Below are 8,320 nucleotides of genomic sequence, written 5' to 3'. Positions count from 1 at the left end.
CAGTCTCGGCCCCTGTGTGAGGTGGGGCTGGAGGTGGCCGACCCTCAGGCCCCCGTTCCAGCCTCTGCCGAGGCCACCCTCCCCTTCACCTTCCTTCCCTTCTCTCCCCCACCCTGGGGCTCCCCCTGGGCCTCGCCATGCCATGCCGAGGGGCCGGGCCGGGGGCGTCTGCATCCACGCAGCCCACCCTGGTGATGTCTCATGTCCCTGTGCCTTCCGCATGCCGGGAGAGGGTCGGGGTGTCACTGCCACTCCTGATTAGGCCCCACCGGAAGCCCCCCAATAAAGCATCCGGGAGGAGCCGCTGCTTTTCATTTCTCAACCCGCGGTCCATGGAGCTGACATCTCTCTCCAGAGGTGGGGGGGGGGCGTCCCGAGGCGTCACCTCCGAAAGAGTGAGCCAGGGCTGGTCAGGGCCACCCCCTTGGAGGCTCCCGCTGAGCACTGACCTCGCTGGGTGTAGACAGAGCTCAGAGCGCGGCCGCCAGTGTCTGCTAGGGTGAGCTTGTATGGCGACTGCCCAGGGACCCAGGGCACATCCCCACACCTTCCCAGACTAAGGTGGTCCAAGTTCAGTAAGCCAGGAGCCTAATTTATGGAACAGAAAGACGCTGTCTTCATTGTTTTTGCAAAAAAAAAAAAAAAAAAAAAAAGGAGGACTGAGGCTGGAGAGACAGTACAGCAGGGAGGGCGTTTGCCTTCCATGCAGCCGACTCAGGTTCGATTCCCGGCATCCCATGGGGTCCCCCAAGCACCGCCAGGAGTAATTCGTGAGTGCAGAGCCAGGAGTAACCCCTGAGCATTGTTGGGTGTGGCACCTACCCCCAAAAAAGGAGGGATGGGGAGATGCTCACGGGCTAAGTGCATGCTCCACGCGCAGACTGGCCTGTCCATCCTCAGTCCCCAGACACGACCGTGGAGCTGGGCGTGGCCCCCCAACCCAAGCCCCTCGACCCCTCTATCAAAGAAAAGTTTAAGAATTTACATTTCCTCAAGATGAAAGTCAAAAACAGGCAGCCAGGGAGGGACGAAGTGAAACTTAGGGGGTGGCAGGTGGGGGGGGGGGGGCTGAGCACATTCAGGGGTGCTCAGGCAATGAGTGAGCACTGGCAGGGCTCAGGGGACTCTCCGCAGTGCCGAGTGTTCAGACAGGCCGAGGGGAGGCTGCCCAGTGGGCACCTGAGCCCCGGTGCTCGCTCAGGCCAGCAGGGTGTTTGCCTGGCTGCTCAGCCCGTTCCCTGGCTCCCAGGCAGCTGACTCGGATATATGTCCTGGAGAATGGCTCAGACTTTGGTGGTCGTTGGTGGCTGTTGTCTTCCATGAATCTCTTATGGTTGGACAGGGAAGGCCTTTGGGGGCTCCCCCGAGAATCCTCCTGTTCCCACAGTCTCGCAAAGTACCCTTAGCAGTAAGCTGGGGTCTCCCCCTGGCACGCAGGCCCACTCACGCCCATCAGTGATGCCACTCAGGCTTTGCCTGTGTTTCTCTATATACCAGCAGGGTCAGTGGCAGAGTCAGCTTCCGATTCAACAGCCATCCCTCGTGGGCTGCAATCTCCCATATGAGCCACAATCTTTTTTTTTTTCTTTTTGGGTCACACCCAGTGATGCTCAGGGGTTACTCCTGGCTCTGCACTCAGGAATTACTCCTGGCGTGCTCAGGGGACCTTATGGGATGCTGGGAATCAAACCCGGTCAGCCACGTGCAAGACAAACGCCCTCCCCGCTGTGCTGTCATTCCAGCGCGTGAGCCACAATCTTGAAGTGACTCAAGTCCAAGGGTCCAGGGTGGAGGGTCACCTGTTCATGCTGGGTCCCTGGGCATCACGGAGGGGAGCCACTCCCACTTGGCGCCGGACACAGTTGCCTCCCTCCTCTCTGGGTGTGGGGAAATGGCACCGCATTACAGTGCTGGACAGTGGAGTCCTTGGCAGAAAATCTTAGCCTATTATTATTATTATTATTATTCTTGGAGACGCTGGCAAGCTATCAAGAGTATCTCCCCCGCATGGCAAAGCCTGGCAAAACCTGGCAAGCTACCCGTGACGTATTCAATATGCCAAACACAGTATCATATTTGATATGCCAAATACAGTAACAACAAGTCTCACAATGTTACTGGGCCCGCTCAAGCAAATCGATGAACAATGGGAGGACAGTGACAATGATTATTATTAGTTTGGTGGTGCTCAGGGCTTACCCCTGGCTCTGAGCTCAGGGACCGCTCCTGGCGGTGCTCAGGGTCCAGATACAGAGCTGGAGACTCAAACCAGGGTCAGTGCCATGCAAGGCAAGTGCCTTCTCTCTGGTATGATCCCCCAGCCCCTCCACAGAGCAGCCAAAGCATTCCGTTGCTTCTAGATTATAGGGGGTACGGTAAGAAAATTCCACGGTGCAACCGCGTGGCTGCATTCCTTTTGCTGTAATACTGGAATGTGTGAGGGAATACCACAGGCTGGAATGCTAGTCCTGGGAACTGGGGGGCCTCTGGACGTGGTGGTAAAAGAGGGAAACTCCGTAAAAGGAGCAAGAGGAGGTCTGCTGCCCTCTCCAGGATGAAAGGGGTCTGGAACCCGGGCCTGGGGCCAGGAGATGGCTCAGTTGGCTAAGTGTCTGATGGCAGGTGTGAGGCCATGAATTTGATCCCCACGGCTGCAAGTATGCACCAAGCAGGGTCCTGGCAGCTCTGGCAACAACTGTCTGTGACTGGAAGTGATTTCTAAAGGAGTCCAACTCCCAGGAAGCATCGGGACCAAATGTGGGAGTGAGCATCGCCATCCAAGGCATGTGTGGATGTCGTCAGCAGGGGCAGGGTGGGATGGAGGGGCAAGAATCTATTATTTTTATTATTATTATTGCTTTTTGGGTCAAACCCGGCGATGCTCAGGGGTTACGCCTGGCTCTGCACTCAGGAATTACTCCTGGCAGTGCTCAGGGTACCATATGGGATGCTGGGAATCGAACCCGCGTTGGCCACGTGCAAGGCAAACGCCCTACCTGCCTTGCTATCGCTCCAGCCCCAGGAATCTATTATTTTCAAAATGTAACCCACTACTCTGGGGAGTAGTGCCCAGGAAGTGGGGGGGGTGGTTGGGTCCCCCAGACAGCTGACTCATCAGTAGCTGGGAGTCCCGGTTGTCCTGTCACTTCTCACCTCAAGTGTGGTTCCCACGCTGTTTTATCTGTGAGGTGAGCAAGCAAGGACGGAACATCTGCGAAAAAGGAAGAGACAGGTCCCTGGTCTGTCCCTCAGAGTCGAAGACGCCATGCGGAGTCTCTTTCCGGGGACACTTGCTGAGAATAAAAACGGCCTCTCCTCCGTGTCCTTTGTCAGAAGTCTGTGACAAACCTGCCCTGGTCATCAGTCCTCCAATTTCAACCTCCTTGAACCTGATCATTCCGCCAAATCATTCATCCCCCCCAAACAAAGCCAAAACCCAAGATCAAGGGTTGGACCTCCTGAGGGGGTTAATGCACTGACAATGCTGCCCCCCATTGGCGTTAATTAAGCCACACTCCAGTGTAAGCCACTGGGGGCGTGCCCCCCATCACCGTTAGGAGAATGAAAGCCACACAGCCCACCTGAGTCAGTCCCAGGAATAGACAGGCAGGAGGTTCCCTGCCCTGCTCCGGCTCCTCCTTCCCTTGGTGCCTTGTCCCGATCTTTAGAGACATGCGGAGCCCAGGTCTCGTGAGCTGGAAAGGGTTAGAGACGCTGCAGAGGGTCCCACGGCTTTCCTCGCGTTCCCTGGGTATGAATTTCACGCCAGCATGCAGGAAGCCAGGAATCCTAGTCTCTGGCTGACCTGTCTACTGCAAACAGGATCATGCCCAATGACTCGCAGCCTCTAAGACCAAGGGATGCTGAGTGAGAAGAGGCAGACAGCCCTAGACTCAGAGGAGAGTCAGGGAGGAAATGCCACCAGCCTGTCCCTCAGACGGGAACGTGAACCCCTCAGGGCGATGCTGGCGGCTTTAGCCAGGATCCCTGGGGGCGAACTGGAGCCCAGGGTCCCTTCCTGGGTTTGGGCTGCATCTGGGAACATCATGGAGAGATTCTGGGGCCAAGGACGAGAAGAGTCCGTGCGTGAACGTATCCAGTGCTCAGGATATCAGAGCCTGGCCCTCGAGGGTAGCCGCCCGGCCATGCAGTGATGTGGTGGACGTTGGAGTAGGAGCACAGCAAAATGCACAGTGGCAAAGGGTACCCTCAATTCACACTGTCAGAATGGGCCCCCGGTTCCCTAAGGGGGCTTGTGCAGGGGAGGATGAAGGGTGCTGAGGGTCCCCAGGTCCTCAGCGCTGAAGCCAAGCCCTGCATCATGCTCCAATATGCTCCAAAGGGCCACAGGGCTTAAGGCCTCCATGTCCTCCCTCGAAAATGGAGCAGAGGGGCTGGAGCGATAGCACAGAGGGGAGAGCGTTTGCCTTGCACACGGACGACCCGGGTTCAATTCCCAGCATCCCATATGGTCCCCCGAGCACCACCAGGAGTGATTCCTGAGTGCAGAGCCAGGAGGAACCCCAGAGCATCGCCGGGTGTGACCCAAAAAGGAAAAAGAAAAAAGAAAGAAAATGGAGCAGAGGGGCCGGAGAGATACACAGTGGGGAAGGAGATTTCCTTGCATGAGGAGGACCCAGATTCCACTGCCAACACCCCACAGGGTCCCCTGAGCCCCTCCAGGAGTGATTCCTGAGCATGGAGACAGAAGCAATCCTAGGCATAGCAAAGCACTGCTAGGCATAGCCCCCAACAGAGTTTTTTTCCTATATTTTTTAGGGTTTTCTTTTGGGGGGGGTGGGGGAGAGGTCACACCCAGTGATGCACAGAGATTACTTCTGGCTCTGCGCTCAGGAATTATTCCTGGCGGTGCTCGGGGGACCCTATGGGATGCTGGGAATCGAACCCAGGTCAGCCGTGTGCAAGGCAAATGCCCTACCCGCTGTGCTGTTGCTCCAGCCCCTTTTTCTATATGTTTTTAAAAAGTAAAATAAACTAGAGCTGAAATCCCCAAGCAGAGAGCTGCAAGTAGTCCCCAAACACTGCCAGGTTTGGGACCCCCTGCCTTCCCCCCAAAAAACATAATCAAATCCAGTAAAACACTGAACATGGTCCTCAGAAATGTGTAATCCTAACCCCGATCCCCTCTCTTGTCCCCCTCACATCTAAATTTCTTTCAAAAAAATTCTGCTTCACTTAAAACAATCATGACAATAAAATAATTCGTTCTCGACACCAGAAGCACAGGGACAAGTGTACATGATTGCACCAAGCTCTGACAGAGCATTTTTTGCGGGGGGCAGTGAGGTACACCCGGCGGTGTTCAGGGCTGCTCCTGGCTCTGCACTCAGGAATTATTCCTGGCGGTACTTGGGGGGGACCATGTGGGATGCTGGGGATTGAACCCACGTTGGCTGTGTGCAAGGCAAGTGCCCTCCCCACTGTCCTCTCGCTCCGACCCCTCTGACAGAGCACTCGTCAGGGAGACCATCTCATCCCTGAGAGCAGCTCTTTGAGAGACTTGCTGCTTCAAAGCTTCTAGACTCTTGTCCCACTCAGCCTTCACTGGGTCAATCCAAGGCCAGAGGGCAGGAAGTAGGATCCCTGAGACTGGGCCACTGTTAGAATGAGGCGACTGTCCTTGCCCAAAGCCCATAAAGATAAGGATAATCTGTTCTCAGTTCACTCCCTCACCCCCAAAGATTAGCACAATCTTCCTCGTGTTATACTTCCCCCAGAGCCTCCCTGTCTAGGTTTGTAGGGAAGACGGTGCCCGGGGGACCACCTGGGTTACATTCGGGGCCCCAGAGTGATCGGATCCACCATCAAGGGTCATCACCATCATGGTCTAGCCCCTAATGGCAGCCCACCCTTTCTTGCTTTGGTTGGGGTTGGGGCCACACCTGGCTGGGCTCAGGGCTTCCCACTGGCTCTGTGCTCGGGGATCAATCCTGGTGGGTTCGGGGGACCCTATTTGGTGCGGGGGAACAGAAGCGGGGTGTGTGCAAGGCAAGTGCCCTGCCCACTGCTCTCACCCAGGGCCCTGTAGCTCGGCCTTCCCTAAGAACTCTGTCCTCCCTGTGAGGTCCCCTTCTGGAGACCCAACAGGGAGCACGGTTGGTCCGAGGAGAGACTGCCATCTGCCAGCCTGATCTTTCTCACTACCACCGCGTCTCTCGAAGGACTGGCCCCGAGAGTCCACGGGACGGGACCTTTGCAGCTACATCCTCACTTCACAGATGCGTCCTAAGATCAGAGAGGTTGTGTGAACAGCCCGGTGCCACACAGCTGAGAGGGGTGGATAGGCAGGATCTGCACGTTGGCTTGCTGCAATGCCAGGCTTTCAATAACTGCCAACGAGGGTCAGTGATGGCCCTGCCTGCTGGCCCCCGCACAGCCCCTCCCTCCCCAGGAGCACTGGCTACCACTAGCCAAAGGCAAGTAGGGAAGCCACAGTAGGGCAGGGAGGGGGGTGAAAAACGGGTTCCAGTGGTTTGCGTAAGCCAATGGCTTTCTCAGAAATGAAGATGAGATTCAGACAGCCCCCGAGACCCTTGGACTCCAGACATGCAGGACCCACCTGGCCGCACCCGACCGACCCTGGGCTTCTTGATGTGATGTCGGTGGGCCCCACAATGGCTCATGTGAAGTGGGGAGGAGAAAGACGGTTACTTTCTCCCAATCCGCCTCTGCCACCCGGGACCCAGGGTTACTGGATTCTTGTGTTGCCTCGAAGAAAGGAATTTCAGGAGTAGATGAGCAGCGAAATTACGTAGTTTTTATTGGAGGTTTTGAAGGGAAGGAGGGAGAGAAAGTGGGGGAGAGCAGAGAGTAACCAGCTCAAGAGAGAACCCGGGCTTCTCCAAGGGCGGAGAGAGCCCTTACACGCACGTCCCAGCATTAGACAGGAAAACATGAAAGTGCACATCTCAAGAGGGGAGATGTGGGCGACACGTGTGCTCAAGGCACCGCATGTGCTCGCCATGTAGGCACAAGCAGCACATGGGCCTGGGCAGCGTATGTGCGCCCCTCCTTTGTTCAAGGTGGCTTTTATAGAGTATCTTCTCAGGATGTCTTACCCCCGTGCCTGGCTGTCCTCGCCGGGGCCCCTTGGAGGGAGCGGGTTGAGTTTCCCTCCCCGCCCCGACCAGGGCTCCGGCAGCTGAAGACCTCCAGAACCAGCCACAACCATGCTGAGACCACTCTCCACACGCATGAAGGTACTGGCAGAGGAACACAGGCATGCGGGTCCCGAGGCTGAGATCTCCAAGCGTGCTCGGATCGGGGCTGAGCATCTTCCACCCAGATCCTCCAAATTCCAGTAGGCGGGGGTCACACCCACCAACTGGCCCCCTGGCGCCGTGTAATCCCATCAGCGGCCAAGACTCAGAGACTATAAAAACCAGCTCCCGGACATCCTATTATGACATCTTATTATCTCATTCTTACTTTGGACAACCTGGCAGGCTACCGAATGTAACCTGCCCACACGGCAGAGTCTGGCAAACTCCCCGTGGCGTACCCAATATGCCAAATACCAGTAACAGCGATGGGTCTCTTTCTCCTAACCCTGAAAGAGCTTTGAATATGGAACTTTTTTAAAATCTCAGGGGTAGGACAAAGGAGACATTACTGGGGCCTGCTCGAGGCAATCGATGAACAACAGGATGGCCATGATCGTGATCGTCTTGATCTGGAATGTTCTGAAGTCTTCTCTGGGCTGAATTACTAAAATTAATCGGATTAAGGGAGAGGCCTGAGGGTATTTGAGGAATTTCCTTCATGGGGGGGGAGGCTGGCTCCTCGCGTGACCGTGGGCCTGGCCTGCTCACCCCGTGTTCAGCTCTGGAGGAGCGGGGAGGGGGACTATCACCCCCTCCCTGAGTTCCAGCACACACCAAGTTTCTGCCTCCGGATTCCACTCAATAGAACGCTGCCTCTTCCTCTCGGGGAGGCCAAACGTCCCTCATGTCCAGATAGCGCCATTTATTCAGCTGATCTGCAGGTGGGTGCTTGACACGGTTTCACGATCACAGCCAGATCCTACCTGCATCTCCATTGGCAACAGGACCCCACATGGAGTCATTTAGGATAAATCCCATCAAGGTGTAACAGCTAGGAGCAGTTTTAGCCTTCCCCAAAGTGGAGTTTTAAGCCATCTGGAGTTTCTTGATCAGCATTAATGAGAGACTAGGTAAAACGCCCCTTCTCTCTACAAGGAACAAAAAATCTTTTAATTTTCCTTGGGCCTGGGATGGCTGAGTGGCTGAATATCTCTCTTGCAATCCCTGGCACACAGCGTAACTCAAATAAATGTTGG

The sequence above is a fragment of the Sorex fumeus genome, unplaced genomic scaffold (genome assembly GCF_029834395.1).
Source record: "Sorex fumeus unplaced genomic scaffold, SorFum_2.1 ptg000044l, whole genome shotgun sequence".
Taxonomy (NCBI): Eukaryota; Metazoa; Chordata; class Mammalia; order Eulipotyphla; family Soricidae; genus Sorex; species Sorex fumeus.
The sequence above is the reverse complement of the archived record's forward strand: the minus strand, read 5'-3'. Positions refer to the sequence as shown.